The following is a 15,120-nucleotide window of genomic DNA, read 5'->3' on the forward strand; positions in this document are numbered from 1 at the left end:
ACTGTCCATTTTGTATCTCTGAGTTTAAAAAGATGAGTGGATGCCTTGGAATGAGAGGTTTAGGCTATAGCTATAGAGCAAATTCTTAACTCTTTCTTTAAAGGACTACCAAGGAATTTCTTTCTCTGATGAGGTTTTTGTTTTTTGTTTTTTTGGTTGGGGCAATGAAGGTTAAGTGACTTGCCCAGGGTCACACAGCTAGTAAGTGTCAAGTGTCTGAGGCCGGATTTGAACTCAGGTCCTCCTGAATCCAGGGCCAGTGCTTTATCCACTGCGCCACCTAGCGGTCCCCTCTGATGAGTTAAACAAACCAAAATGTTCAGAAAGCTATTTGGCCAGCATAGTTTCAGTATTATTGGATTGCAGGCAGGAAGTTGGATCAGATGATCTTTGGAGATTCCTAAAATCAGATTCAATGACTTAGTTATTGATTGGGGAAGAGACATACAGTTACATGTCTATAGACCTGCAGCTGGGAGGTCAGCAGCATTGTCATTGTAACAGATTTCAACCAGAATATTTTTGTCATGTCTTGAATTTTCTGAAGTCCCCGACCTTGGGAAAGCTTGACTTTCACTCCTTGTTAACAACCCCATCACAGCTTTTACTTGCTCTCCTTCCATGGTCTGGACTCTTTGATTGCAGCTGGTATTAGGATAGAAAGGCTCAGTGCCTTAGAGCAGGGACACTTTCTAGTGTTGGAGAAAAAAAATCCCCCTGGGGAAGGCTTTCTGGAAGTAGAAATGAAAATATCTGTTATGCTCAGGAAAGAAAATTTCAGGAAATTGTAGCAATTCCTGTGAGATGTTCTGCATAATTTCTCAGATCCATCCTTGGGACACATGGCAGCCCATTACTGGGAACACTCATTAAAGAAGAGAGAGTCAATGATACACTTCAATAAGGAAGATGTAAAAGCCATGGCAATGGTGACTTTGAACCCTTCTCATTGGTGATTTGTTTTGCCTTCCTCGGGGGTATCCTTTTGATTCTGACTTTGGCTTTTCCCCCTGGTTTTGTTCTCTGCTACCTCTCAACCCTGATCCTGGCCTACCAAGGGTTTGTGTGCAAGGTGGTAGTCTGCCTTTCCCTCTGGGGAAGTATAGATTTCATGGTATGATGTGCTCTAAAAATCAATATCCTCCCAGAGAGAACAGACTAGCATGCTTGTGTCCTTGATAGAAAGGAAAAGTCTTTCATTCTGAACATGGTAAGGTTAAGGTAAGGAAAGAAAAGAAAATGTTCCAGAAAAGCACCTCCTTTTTCCTTCTTCTTTCCATTTTTGGATTTTTTTTCACTTTTATGAGATGAATACTCTTAGAGTAAATGTTTGTTGCCTTACTCTGGTGGGGATTTATTTAGTTAATTTTATTCTTCTATTCCATTCTATTCTATTCTTTCTCACTCTCTCCCCCACCCCCAATAGATCTAGAAAATTGCTGGCAAAACAAGATTCAATTCTTTAAAAAATGTTTATTTTCCTTTAAGGAAATAGATGTGCCACCCCTTCTTTGGCCAATGTATCAAGGACTTGGAGCCATGGTGACATAAGTGAATGTGACTTATCTATAGATTCACCTATCTGGAAAATAGCCCAAAATGATGAAGTCAGAAAAAAGGACTCGAAGTAGCCAAACATGGAGAGCATATTAATTATCTTCACAGAAGAGGCATTCACAACCTCTCTCAGCCCTTATTTACTCTTATTTGACACGCAGTTCTCAGAAGCTTAATTATTTAGTTTTCTAGTGCACAGCTGATGAAAAAGAGAGATTCTGGAGGGAGATAAGAATTATCAACTGATGGTCTGACATTGAAGAAGGAGAGAGAACAGTCTATAAATAGCAGATCCAAGAACTCATGAACATAGCAGTCATTTATCAGTTAGCATAAGGGACTAATGGCCTTCTTCACCCTTAAAGCCCTTTAGAATATCACTACCTCATAGTTAATGTTTGTAATGATGACTTGAAGTCACCAAGAAAAAGTTGAAATTTTTCTTGGTAGCTACTGGATTTTAGAAATAATCCTGTAAAAATGTTCAGAATACACAAATCTGTATTTAAAAGGAAAAGCTTTTTGCCTGAGAAAACTCAGGTGTATGGAATAACTGTGGAGATGGATAAATGAGCTTAATTGAATTTAGAGTCATCCAAATTAATCTTGGAGTCTCAATATCCTTTATTGATATTTATTTGCTTATGGGGTTCACAGAAGTTCTTAGGTTCCTGAGTTCAACTCGAATTCTCACAGTGGAGTCTGAGGTGCTAGAGCAAGGCTTCATCTCCCCTCAAGAATTATAGGCATGTTCTTAAGCAGTTGGAAGTGATTCTCTCATTCCATCAGCTCCAGTCTCTACCAGTGATCCACCTTCCCAAGATTATCAGTTAAGAACCATTTAGTCAACCGACCATATGTAGCTTTTGTCTGTCTCTCTTTTCTATCACTTGTCATCTATTTTTTCTATTATTTATCAATTTTCTATCTATCATTTATCTAATTATAATATATACATTTATCAACTATCTTCTATCACTAAGTTTTCTATAATTTATCATCTATTTTCTATCACTTGTTATCTATTTTTCTATTATTTATAAATTTTCTATCACTTGTCTACCTATCAACGAACTTTTTCCATCATTTACTACCTTTTATAATCTATTTTCTATAATTTATCACCTATTTTCTATTGTTATCTGTTTCTCTATTGTCTATCATCTATTATCAATCTTACTATTATTTATCATGTACCTATTTTCTATTACCTATCAGTTTTCTATCATTTATCTATCAATTGTCTACCTATGTTCTATCGTCTATCTATAATCTATTTTTAAAATATGGAATTTTTCATCACTTTACATGTAATTCTTGTGAAGGGTTCATGCTATTGCTCTCTGCATCATTCCAATTTTAGTATATATGCTGCTAAAGTATACAGTATACAGCTTTTAGAAAGGGATATTTACTAAAGATGTTACCACATGAACAGCTGCTATCAGCATACCCCTAAACATCTGTGACACACTCTCCCACAAGTACATAGAGTGTCCTGGGGAAAATAGGCTCAAGGTTAAAGAGCACATGTAGCAAAGAGGTAACTCATAGCCCCTGCTTGCTGCAAGTCCTTTTCTCCCCTTAATGGGGTACTCAAAAATTCCCCTTAGCGTGGGCTCCTTAGAGAGCCATGAGTCCATATCCAGTATGTTCTTGGCTTCCAATTCAGACACTGCCATCATCTTATGTGGGACATCACAAGGACACAGGTGGGAAAATGGCAAGTCCCAAATCCTTTGGACCCTTTAAAGCTCACACAGTCCTTCCTTGGCCAAAGGAGGGTGGGGAAAGAAAGGTGGCCAATGCTAACATAGGACCCTTTCCTTCTCCCCTTGGCTATTCCTCCTCAGGGGATTAACTGGAAAGCTAGGCTTGCTGCAGCCTTTCAGATGACTCCATTTCTAAACTAGCTTCATGATTTATCGAAAAATCCTGGATCATGACCAAGTTTCCTGGGCCTCTCCAAGCACTTCTTCTAGTGCAAAGCCATTTCCAGTTCCAAATACTTTTAGCACTAAAGCCTATGATTGAGATTGATTGAAAGTTCCCCCACCACTTACTCTAAGTAACTCTACTCTTACATTTAAAACCCTTGTGAAACAGATGCCTTTCTCTTTCTTGGAGGAAGAACTCAATTCCCTTCAATAAGCTTTAATTAAGTGCCTGTTGTGTGCTTGGCATTGTATTAGGCTCTGGTGCTACAAAAACAAGCCATAAACAGTCTCAAGCTTTAAAGCCTTCCATTGGTAAGAAGCCAAGAGATAAAATAGCATATCAGAAGTTCTACACCAAGTCTAGTGGTCAGGCACCAATGTTGTCTCTTCTGACAATGCACATTTGCCCCTTGTACCCAAAAAGTAAGCACTTTTTGATTAATCAGGGTAACCTTTATTGCACGTACACCTGGGTAGGACAAAACCTCCCAAAACCCAAAAGGAGAGAGGCCCATGGAAGAAATAGGTGATGGAAAGGGAAACCCATGTGCCACATACATTGGATCAGAGGATTTCTATTTGGAAGGGATCTCAGAGATCAGTGAGTCCAAGCCCTTTATTTTGCAGTGAATCAGTTAACAAACTGTGTGCCAGGCACTATGCTAAGTTGATTCGATTAACTCTTCTGTAGCAAAGTTCTTTCTGTCTCTCCCTGGATCTTCACAACAACTCTGGGAGGTAGGTGCTGTTTCTATTCCCATTTCACAGATATTGAAACTAAGACTGAAAGAGAGTCACCCAGCTAATAAGTGTCTGAGGTAAGATTCAAACTCAGGTCCTCCTAATTCGACCTCTAGCACCCTTAGCCGCTTTGCCACCTAGCTTCCTCCAATGAAGCACCTGGGATCCAAGCGCATGAAACCACTTGTCCAAGGCCAAACAGGTAGTCAGTAGCAGGGTCAGGATCCAAATATAGTGTTTTCTATGACATCATGCTTTCCTTTCCATTTACCTGCCTCCTTTTCTCCTTGCAGCTGTGTGTTTCCTCATATTAGCTGGCTTTCCTCTGACTACTCCATGTTGTAAGCCCTGTCCTGGCTTAACCCTTCACTGATTGAGCATCTGGAATGACTCAAAGTCTGACTGCTGTGGATTGCTGAATGAATGAATGAATGAATGAACCAATGAATGAATGAACCAAACATTTATTGAGCACTTAGTAAGACATTCTGATGGAGGAGACAATCTGTGGAAGGTTTTAGATGGAAAGGTCCTATGGTTCTTAGAATGCAGTGGCAAAGCAGAGAGTCATGCCTCTTCTGTAATGTCATCTTCACTAAAAAAACCACATCAGTTTCTGATGTTGAACCATTTAGCAGTGCTCAGGACTGTGGTAACAAGAACTTTCTTTTCCGGGTGTTCAGTGGCTGTGGCTATAGCACCTTAAGGATCAGTGTCCAGACTGCATCTCCATAGGGGTTATTCCTTAGGATAATGTCTGCAGACCCTGGACTGGAAGCATTGCTATTTCCAAGGCTCTTTGGTTCAGGGTCCAGGGCTTTCTGCATCAGAGTCTGAGGAGAAATGGTGGTCAAGGTGGGAGAAGTGGTTAACTTTTGTTGTGCATTCTGCCTCCTTATCTCTCTCTCAAAGTGCTCATTTCCTGAGTTTCTCTGACTCAACACCCCATTTAAAATTATTTCTCTTTTCTGCTTTAAAATTGGTGTTCATTTAAACACATAGAGGTACAAATACAAACCCCCTTAATCTGGTGAATAGGATTTTTGGTTTTTTATGTTTTGATAACTTAAAAAATATTATTGGTCTTCTTTGTGATTTTATGTAATTAGAAATATTATTCAGAGGAGTCCATTGATCTCACTAGATAGCCAAAGTGGTCCATGACACAAAATTGTTAAACACCTTTGCCCTAAATAATAAATTATTTCCCTTTTTTATGAGAAAAAAGAATGTATGCAGAGAGATAAGTACACTGTTGTTGGTAGAGCTGTGAATAGGTCCCACCGTTCTGGAAAACAATTTGGAATTATTCCCTAAAAGTAACTAGATTGTATACATCCTTTGATCTAGTGATACTACTAGTAGTGCTATACCATTCAGAGATCAAAGAAAGAAGAAAATGACTTGTACAAAAATACATATAGCAGCTCTTTTAATAATAGTAAAAAATTTATGGAAACGAACGCAGGGGGTGCTCACCTCATGAATGGCTAATTTTGTCCTTTTGAAGTAAGTGCCTAATTTGCTTTTATTTTCGAATTAACTTAGAGAATGATGAAATGTACAGTTTCAGAGAAAAACTAGAAAAACATATGAATTGATTCAGAGTAAAGTGAACAGAACCAGGATAAAAAATTATACAATAACAATAACATTATAAAGAAAAATTATACAATAACACATTACAAAAAATTCTGATCAATACAATGACAAAACATAATTCCAGAGGACCAACAATACTAACCTCCTGACAGAGAGGTAATAGACTCAAAATGCAGGAGAATTGCAGTTTTGGATATAGTTTTATTTGACTGTGGATATTTATTGTGAGGGTTACCCTCTTTTCTTTTTTTAATTGGGATGGGGAGCATAATAAAATGACAATTTCAAACTGCTTAGGGATTCTAGTTATACTTATGGGATAAACAAGTTTTTCTTCTAACTTTATTCTTTTTCTAGTCTTGAGTGGTGAAACTATAGCTTGAGTTAGAATAACACACAGGAACTTTATGGAAAATTGGAACTGGAAGAGGCATTAAAAAGAATATTTTAACTCTAATTTTCTAAATGAAAGACCCCAGGGGGAAGTGACATACCTGTCATTACAGAGTTTCTAACTAGCAGACTTGGTCCCATAAACCAATGCTCCTGACTCCATCACATGAATACATGTGTGTTAGTGTGCTGGAATGGAAGGAGTACTTGACTTAGAATCAGTAAAGACTTGGGTCTGGGTTTAACCTCAGTACTTCTAACCTTGGAGAAATTGTTTAGTCTCTCTGTCCCTTGATTTCTTCACCCAGAGAATGGGGACATAAAATATCTATAGTGATGTTATTATTTTTTAGTTTCAATATTCATTTTTTATTCTAAACTCCAAATTCTCTCTCTCCCCTGCCCCATCCAAACTCATTGAGAAGTCAGCATGTTATCTATTATATATGTGATGCAAAACATGATATATATTCTATATGTCATGCAAAACATATTTCCATATTAGCCCTATCCTAGTGTTATGAGAATAAAATACAAATATTATTTATCATGATTGTAGGTAATAATCCCTCCAGTACTACAAATTGCAACCCATCAATGGTTCTTGGAGTGTGTGAACTTTGTCAGAGTCCTTTTGGAAATCACACATAGGGAGTCTTCTCAATATGCTATGCACCTTCTTGATCTTGTATATTTAGAAAAAGAGCACACGGAATGAGTGTCCATCACTTAGCTTCCCTTTGGTGATCAGCCCACATCCTTTTTTGGTTGTACATTTTCTTTGATCAGATTTTTTTGGTGGGGCAATGAGGGTTAAGTGACTTGCCCAAGGCCACACAGCTAGTAAGTGTCAAGTGTCTGAGGCTGGATTTGAACTCAAGTCCTCCTGAATCCAAGGCCAGTGATTTATCCACTTCACCACTTAGTTGCTCCCTTGATCAGATCTTTTATCATAATTATTATGTCTGGACCTGTGATCTCATTAGTATAGGCAACTTCCAATGTCAAGCTCTTTCTATCAGTGCAGATTGCTAGTTTTAGGAAATTGCCCATGACATTTCTGACTTGCCAATGGTCACACAGGATGGTGGCAGGGACAGTGCTTAAATATAGTTCTCCCTGACTCCAAATTTGTATTTTTAGACTCTATCCTATTCTGCATCTCTTATTATTAGCATCCCCACTCATTCACAGCCTGACCTGAAGCACTATAGAATTCAGTATGAGAAGAGTGTTGTCTAATGGTGTCCAGTATCATAAGAAATGAAAACCCTTTTGTATGATACAGTATCATTTATATTACCCTAGACTTATTTTCCCTGGACATGAGTTGGGTAGACTTAGGTTATAGAGTGTGTTTCTTCTATTACACTAGGGACTTTTAACCTTTTTTTGTGTGTTCCAGACTCCTTTGGTGGTCTGGTAAAGCCTATGGATCCCTTCTCTTAATAATGTTTTTTACATATACAACACAAAACACACAGGATTACAAATGTTAACAAAAATGAAGAAGCATTTTTCCCCATCCAAGGTTACAGATCCCCTGAAATCTATCCATAGATAGCTTGGACCCAAATCCCTGCATTGCATACAAATCTGATACAGCCAGTAAGTCCTGGTGAGGTTTTTGGGAATGGATTTCATGTTTCCCCCTCTTACTCTAAGCACATTTATTGAAAGAAAAAGATCTTCAGCACCTGCATCCTTAGAGCATGTTTAGATGTCAGTTTTTTCTCCCTTCTCTTCCTCATAACTAAGAAAAAGTAAATCAGCATTAAACATTGATGTGTTATGTGACTTGTTTCCAGAAATTATCATAAATATTTGACACTTCCTCATGTAGGCTGCCTCCTTCCATGTGGCAAGAATAGGAAAGAATGGGATCTGGGGAGAACCTTATCATAAAAAATGAACCATAATACTTTGCTATTCATGTGCCAGCTGATAATAATGTTTTGCTAACTATTCAAACATCTTCAGTTCATTTGGCACATTTCTGTATTAGTTCTTTTAACAACACTATAGCTCTGTGAGTGGGAAGAGGTATATTATGCAGCAATACTGAAACAGGCATATGAGAGCCTGGAGCAGACTCGAGGACTGCCACCTTATCATTTTCAATGGCATCAGCTGCTCTGTGTGATCGCACACCTGAGCCCACATTCCATCCTTACAGTTTCTGTCCTGTGACCTTCAAAAACTGCCTCTTCATGGTGCTTCACATTTAAAAGGACTTTGGGGAAAAATATCTCCCTGATTTCTGACAACAAAGGGAGCTGACATAGTGTTCTTGTTTGTCAATAGCTGTCTGAAGGGGAAAACCTCCCTTGCTAAGATTTTTGCTTCCCAGAGAGGGCTTCCTGCAAGGTTTTCTTCAAGGACACACTGGTATCACTCCTCAATATAAAAGTCATTGGATAGTTAAGGTCCAGATTTAGACAAAAGACATTGATTGCCATGGCTCCTTTATGTTAATTTGGGGGTATGAAGAGAATTTTCAGGTGGAGTTACTGAACCAAATCTAGGAATTATTTGCTCAGTTCCTATGAGGTAAAGCACTCTTTTAGCCATTAGATGAATACTTTAATTGATTTCCATTCAGAAAATGTTTATTAACCATCCACCAAGTGCCAGACACTATGCTAATAGACAGAGTGCTGGATTTGAAATTAGAAAGACCGAGGTTTAGAGAGATTAAAGACTTCCCCATGGTCACATAGCTAGTAAGTGTCAGGGACAAGATTGGAACCAGTGTCTTACTAACTCCAAGTCTACCATGCCATGGTATTTTCCAGAAAACCTGGATCCTGAAGTTGAGAGTTTATAATAGATTTAGGGAAAGAAGACTGAGACATAAGAGTTAAATAATTACACTTCAGTGCTTCAGAATAATCTGTAATCATTTTGGAGTCTCTTTTCTTCTGCCACAGATTTTTCAGCCCTTCCTTGCCATAGTAGATAGATGAAAAAAAAGCTGCTGGTCCTAAGATTAGAAGAAAAAAATGGTAGCTCCTATGCTCCAATGATATACTTGTGAAAGCAAAATAAAATGAGGAGGGGCCTAGCAGTTGGGTAAGGACCCCTGTGATGAATTTGTAGTAGGACATGGACAAGGATTTCACAGGATGGAGAGTCATGTAAGCGTCTGGGTTTGTATTGTTGGAAGGAAAAATCACATGGGTGAAATCACAGATTCATCTGCACACTATTTTGAGTATGGTTAAAACAAAAACATCAACAACAATAACAAAATCACCTGTTGGCTAACCTTTTGAGGATGAGCCTCTCTGAAACTGACCAAAGACACACACCCATGGCAAGTCTGTATTTACCTTTTCTTCTTTGTAGGTAGGACCTGCTCATGGTTCCCTGGCAAAACCTTTGAAAAAATTCCCATACCATGGGACACCAGAGTAGGACTTTAGTGGAAGAAACAATAGCAAAATGTCATTAAAGAGCAAAATGAGCAACAAATGCAGGCATGAACGGATATGAGAGTATAGAGAAAGGAGAGAATAGCAAGGATGGAGGAGTACAGAAATTTCATGGGTGGATTTGGCCTTGATAGGTGGGTGCCTAGGATTTGGATAGGAAGTGATGGGAGGGCTGGTATTCCAAAGTGTTCTGTTAAAAGCCTTCTTGTTCTATGCCTGCACAGACCCTAGACAGGCAGCTCCATTGACATAAGCAGAATGTATAGTGGCAGGTGTTTGTATCATGACCAGGGGCCTTGGCTTCAGCTACATCAGAACCTTGGAGAGCACAGAACTCAGCTAGTTTCTTCTAGAAAAATTGTCGTTTTCTAGCCTCAGAGTATAAAGTCAGGAGGAGAAAATGACAGGCTCTCTCTCTCTCTCTCTCTCTCTCTCTCTCTCTCTCTCTCTCTCTCTTTTTAAGCACTCTCATTACTCAGAGAGTAGGCAAAAAAGTGTTTAGGACACACATGGGATTTGATATAGGAAATACTGAATACTACACATAACAAAATATTTTTACCAAGCATTTAAACACTTTTCTTTTCACTTGATAGAAATAAATAAAATGCGTTGATTTTCTAATGGGCTTGATAGAAATGCTGAATCTCCCTTATTCCACTGCATTTGGATTTGCTAGGTCCAGACACAATGAGACTATAGCTCAACTGAATACCAAATTAGACAATCTTACTTGCCAAATAATTTATCATTTTTTGTATCTGGTTTTTTAGTAATATAGCTAATAGCAGACCATAGATTTAGAATGGGAAGAGAGGCTTTTGAGGTCATTTAGTTCAATGTCCTCATTTTATGGATGAGGTAAATGAGGCCCAGATTGGTGACAATTGGGATTCAAACCCAATTCCTCTTATTCCAAATCCTATGATTCCCCCCCCCCAATACCTTGCCTTCTCACTTGGGCTATTGGCCCTCTGTAATCCTGTACACCACAGTTGAACAGCGAGGCCTTCTCAGCCCTCTGAAAATACCCACTCAACTCAGAGGTTGACCATCCGGGCTATCTATCCTGCTAGGCTGAAGGCATACAAAGCAAGAGGAAGGCTAAGCTTCCTGCTATATCAGTTTTAACAGGACCAGACCAAGCCAAATTAAGTTGTATTGGGAGGAAAATGGAAGTACCTTGTTATCTCAGTTCTGGTCAGTTATTTAAATTAATTCCCTCTATCACCAAGCCATGATTTCATCAGTAGCCTTCCTCACAGATCGCAACCAACCCCTACACATCCTAGTAGATGATAGTCTTCCTAAATTGCTGTGGCTAAAAGAAATTTCATTGCCTAGTAGTCAATAATGAACTTTTTAAAAAAACTATTCCAGTTCAATAGAGGCAGCATGGTGGACTGAACAAAATACTGAACTAGGTGGGGAAGGGGAAGTAAGGAAACCTTAATTTGAATCCTGGCATTGCCACTTACTACCACTGTGTGACATTGGGCACACTTAATTTCTTTGGGTTTTAATTTTCTCAAGTGTAAAATGGGCAAGGGAATGTTGTACTAGATATCCTCTAAGATCCCTTTTGGCTCTAAACATATGATCTGCATGATTCCTTGGATTACAGATACCCTATCCGTCACCAGACTTTTTATTGTTAGGAGGTATTATAGTATAGTCTCCTGAACCCATTAGAGTGTGAGTGGAAGCTATGTTTTTAAATGTATTACTAATAGGAGAAACAGGTAGTCTAAATTTGGTAGAATCCCTTGATCATTGAAATTCTTCCCAAGGGCACCTTAACAATAAGATCATTTTATTTAATAAAACATTGTTTCTGAAGGCAAAAGATAATTTCCCTCCCCCTCTGGGAGACTACTGAGCTGCTAAAAGCACACATTGTGGTTTTCTCCCTGCCATCATCACTCTTGGCAGTACAGTTTCAAATTTAATAGATGCTTAGTTATAGCTCCTTATTTTGATGGCCCTTTTCCCTTTGACAAGTAATCTTCAGGTGGAGCAGGACTAGTTACCAGTTTTATTGGACTCCAGAAGAGGGATTAAATATTCAGAACTGAGGAGGGACCTTGCAGATCACCTAGTTCAAACCTACTCACTTAACAGACTTGGTCACTTAGGTCCTTTGATACACAATCTAATGTTCTTTCCACTATACCATGGGAGATGGATCATGTTTCAGAGACTTGAAATAGTCTCAAAAGATAATCCTAAACTTGAGTGATACAATACTTTAATAAAAATAAATGGCCAATCTAATATTGATATAAATCTCATGATTTATTTCATGGCATGTTGGCATGTTTCATTCCTCCCCCCCACCATCATTTTCCTCCTCTACTCCTTTTTCTTTCTTTCCTTATACAATATTTTTATGCAATGCAGGTCACTGATAAAATTTCCTTATCTTATACCTGTGTACCCTTGAGTAAGCCACTTAAACTCATTGGGTCTCTGTTCCCTTGTAAAATAAGGGGGTTGGACTTGATGGCTTTGAGTTCCCTTCTAGCCCTCATTCTGTGGACCTATCATTCTGCTCTTCCTATTATGCTCCCTCAATTTCCAATCCTTATACACAGTGACTGTTGATTTCTACTTAAAGGAACATTGCTCTCAAGAGAGGTCCTGGGACTAATTCCAATGAACAAATAAAGGACTACTAACAATGTAGAGGGTGTCTTCTCCCAAGAAGCCTTGGCTTTTAACAGGGATAAAAGTCCGATGGCCAATGGATGATGTTTCTGAAAGTAAAGTTCTAGGACTCAGTGAGGAGGTGGAGATTTGTGGATGTGGTGGGGGGAAAGAGAAAGAGGGGGACCTTTTCAGTGCCCCCTGAGATTATTCTATTCTACTTCCATATACAGCCTAGACCAGTTTTAAGTATAAAGTAATGACAATTGCATTCATATTGACTCCATTGGAACACTACCATGAGCATGTAAGACCATGATTTAACCCTAATTCCAGTTATCATTATAGGATACCACTTTTCATATCCAAACTGCTTTTCTTCTTGTTGGGAAATGGAGGAAAGAGAGTAATTACTTTTATAGCAATAAAGAATATTCAATGAGCAATAACAGAATCTTAGAGAACTAGATTACAGTTCATTACTTTCTATCCTAGAACTTATTTTGAATAATCTATGCAAATAAGATACAAAGAATGGAAAATAAGACCTTCTATTCAATACCAAAGAAACCTGTTTTTTTTTTCCTTAGCCTGTAGGTGCCTGGGAGGCCAGATGGCTAATTGTAATGAAACAGGTACATTGTGGGGTGGAAGGCTGAGAGCTGCATTTATGACCATATGTTTGGAGATTTAAAAATTCAAAATGACCATTTATCACCAGCACACTGGGGAAAAATCCAATGTTTATTCATGTTTATAAATTTGGTGAGAAAATTTCCTTCCAAGGCAATTTGGGAAGTTTTAATGTTAGATATGCTTATTAGCCTAAGGGGAAGAGCCAGAATTTATTAAAAGGCCACAATTTTAAAAGCAACCTAATTGCTCCACCAAAGATACACTTGCATGCCTCATTGAGGCATGGAGGTGACCCTGGTTTCTTGGTGTCTTTGCCAACAGAACACAAGTTCTGACAGTTCTATCCAGCTGGAAACAGGCTAGGTGTGTTGTCCAAGAATATAAATCTTTCCCCTGCCCTCTCTGCTTTTCTGCTTCCTCTTGTGTATTTTCTTCCCCCATTAGTTGTAAGCTTCTTTAGGACAGGTATTATCTTTTCTTGTTTGTATCCCCAGTGCTTAGCAGTGTTTGGCATATAGTAAGTGCTTAATAAATGTTTATTGCATTGAAGAATCAGTCTAGTTAAATTCAGAGAGGTTCATCAGCGGGGTGTTGTCCTCAGTTTGAAGCAATTTCTTAGCTGCAGTAGCAACTCTCTAAATTGTGTACTAAGATGTAGAGGAGTTGGATTCTACCTTAGTGAAGGAGCATCCACACTATTAAAACCAGAGACCTTTAAAACATTAAGTCAAATGATGTATAATTCATTTATGCAATGAACAGAACTGACAAGTGCTTGAAGAATTGATCTGTTTACATGTGAAATTGTTTTATTTTACTTTTTGTTCATCTTTAGATTTTGGGATTTGCTCCCTTTCTTGCATACTTCAAAGTTAGCAAGCCCTGTGAAATGCAAGAGTTCAAATCTGTGGCTTTGTATTGCCTGCTTCCCATGTTGGATCCATGCATTTGTAACTTATTTATTTTCTATTTTGCTAATTTTATTTTCATTTCTCTTTTTAATTAGGTTAGTTAAACATGTCTATTTTTTAGTCTTTCCAAAGAATCAACTTTTAGTTTTACTGGATCTATACTCTTTGTTTTCTAATTTATCTATTTTTCCTCTAATTTTCAAAATTTCCTGTTTTGGGCTAATTTTGAATTCATTTGTAGATTTTCTAATTTTAAAAATAATATATTCAGTTCATGAATATGCTGTTTTTATAGGCTGCCTTGGATATAATTTTTACTCTGAGCACAGCTTTAATTTTTTTTTTAGTAATTTTTATCTGGTTTTTTATTATTATTCTCTTTCACTTGGTCATTATTTCTATAACTTGTTTTTTAACGCACTCATCAATTATGTAATTATTAAATCCTCATCTAGGTCTGCATGTTTTGCTTGTGTTCAGTCTATGCCTTTCTCAAGTATTGTTTCTAAACTTCACATGAGTTGGGACAGTGCAGCCTGGAAGCAGTGCCCTACTTTAAGAAGGAGTTAAAAGTTAAGAAATAGGCAGACAAGATGAGCAGAGAAAGATGCACACCATAGAAAGTTTCTTTAATGATAAGGAAGATTGAGGTGCACCCTCAGAGGAGGGTAGCAACGTCAGGGGTCCTACATCCAAAGCTTCCAAGAAAAATATGAATTGGTCTTAGGCCATAGAGTTGCTCAAAAAGGACTTTGAAGATAAATAAGAGAGGTAGAAGAAAAAATGGAAAGAGAAATTAGAGGATGCAGGAAAGTCAAGAGAAAAAAGTCAACAGCTTGAAAAGCCAAATGGAAAAGCTCTCTGAAGAAAATAATTGCCTAAGAATTAGGATTGAACAAATGGAAACTAGTGACTTTATGAGAAACCAAGACACAATAAAGCAAATCCAAATGAATAAAAACAGTAGAGGGCATCATGAACTTCATGTGAACAGATCTGTATTTAATGTTGCTTTCAGTTGAGCAAATCTGGAAGTCTGGGACAGGCAGTGCTGGAGATGACTATTCTTTCTGTGATGAAAATTGACACTAGATGGTACCCTTAGGCACCCCATGTTATTTTTCAGCACTCTGTGGGGACTCAGTTTTTGATCCATTGTCCCTAATCCTGGAGTATCATCATTTTCTGCCTAGCCTACTGAAGCTGTTAACTTGGGGCCTGTAGGCTTCAAGTTGGTAGAGTTGTAGCCAGCTGCAGTCCTTG

At 38.1% G+C, this 15,120-nt stretch overlaps 1 protein-coding gene and 1 non-coding gene across 2 annotated transcripts in view; one reads left to right on the plus strand and one right to left on the minus strand.

Moving 5' to 3' along the window:
• DNER (delta/notch like EGF repeat containing) overlaps positions 1-15,120 on the plus strand; it is a 287,309-nt gene that overhangs the window by 18,393 nt on the left and 253,796 nt on the right. The window lies entirely within an intron of this gene.
• Positions 2,838-2,940, minus strand: LOC122752287. The gene has a single exon (XR_006356059.1). It is a non-coding gene; the product is annotated as a U6 spliceosomal RNA (small nuclear RNA).

Source organism: Dromiciops gliroides, chromosome 3, assembly GCF_019393635.1.
Source record: "Dromiciops gliroides isolate mDroGli1 chromosome 3, mDroGli1.pri, whole genome shotgun sequence".
In the NCBI taxonomy this organism is placed as follows: Eukaryota; Metazoa; Chordata; class Mammalia; order Microbiotheria; family Microbiotheriidae; genus Dromiciops; species Dromiciops gliroides.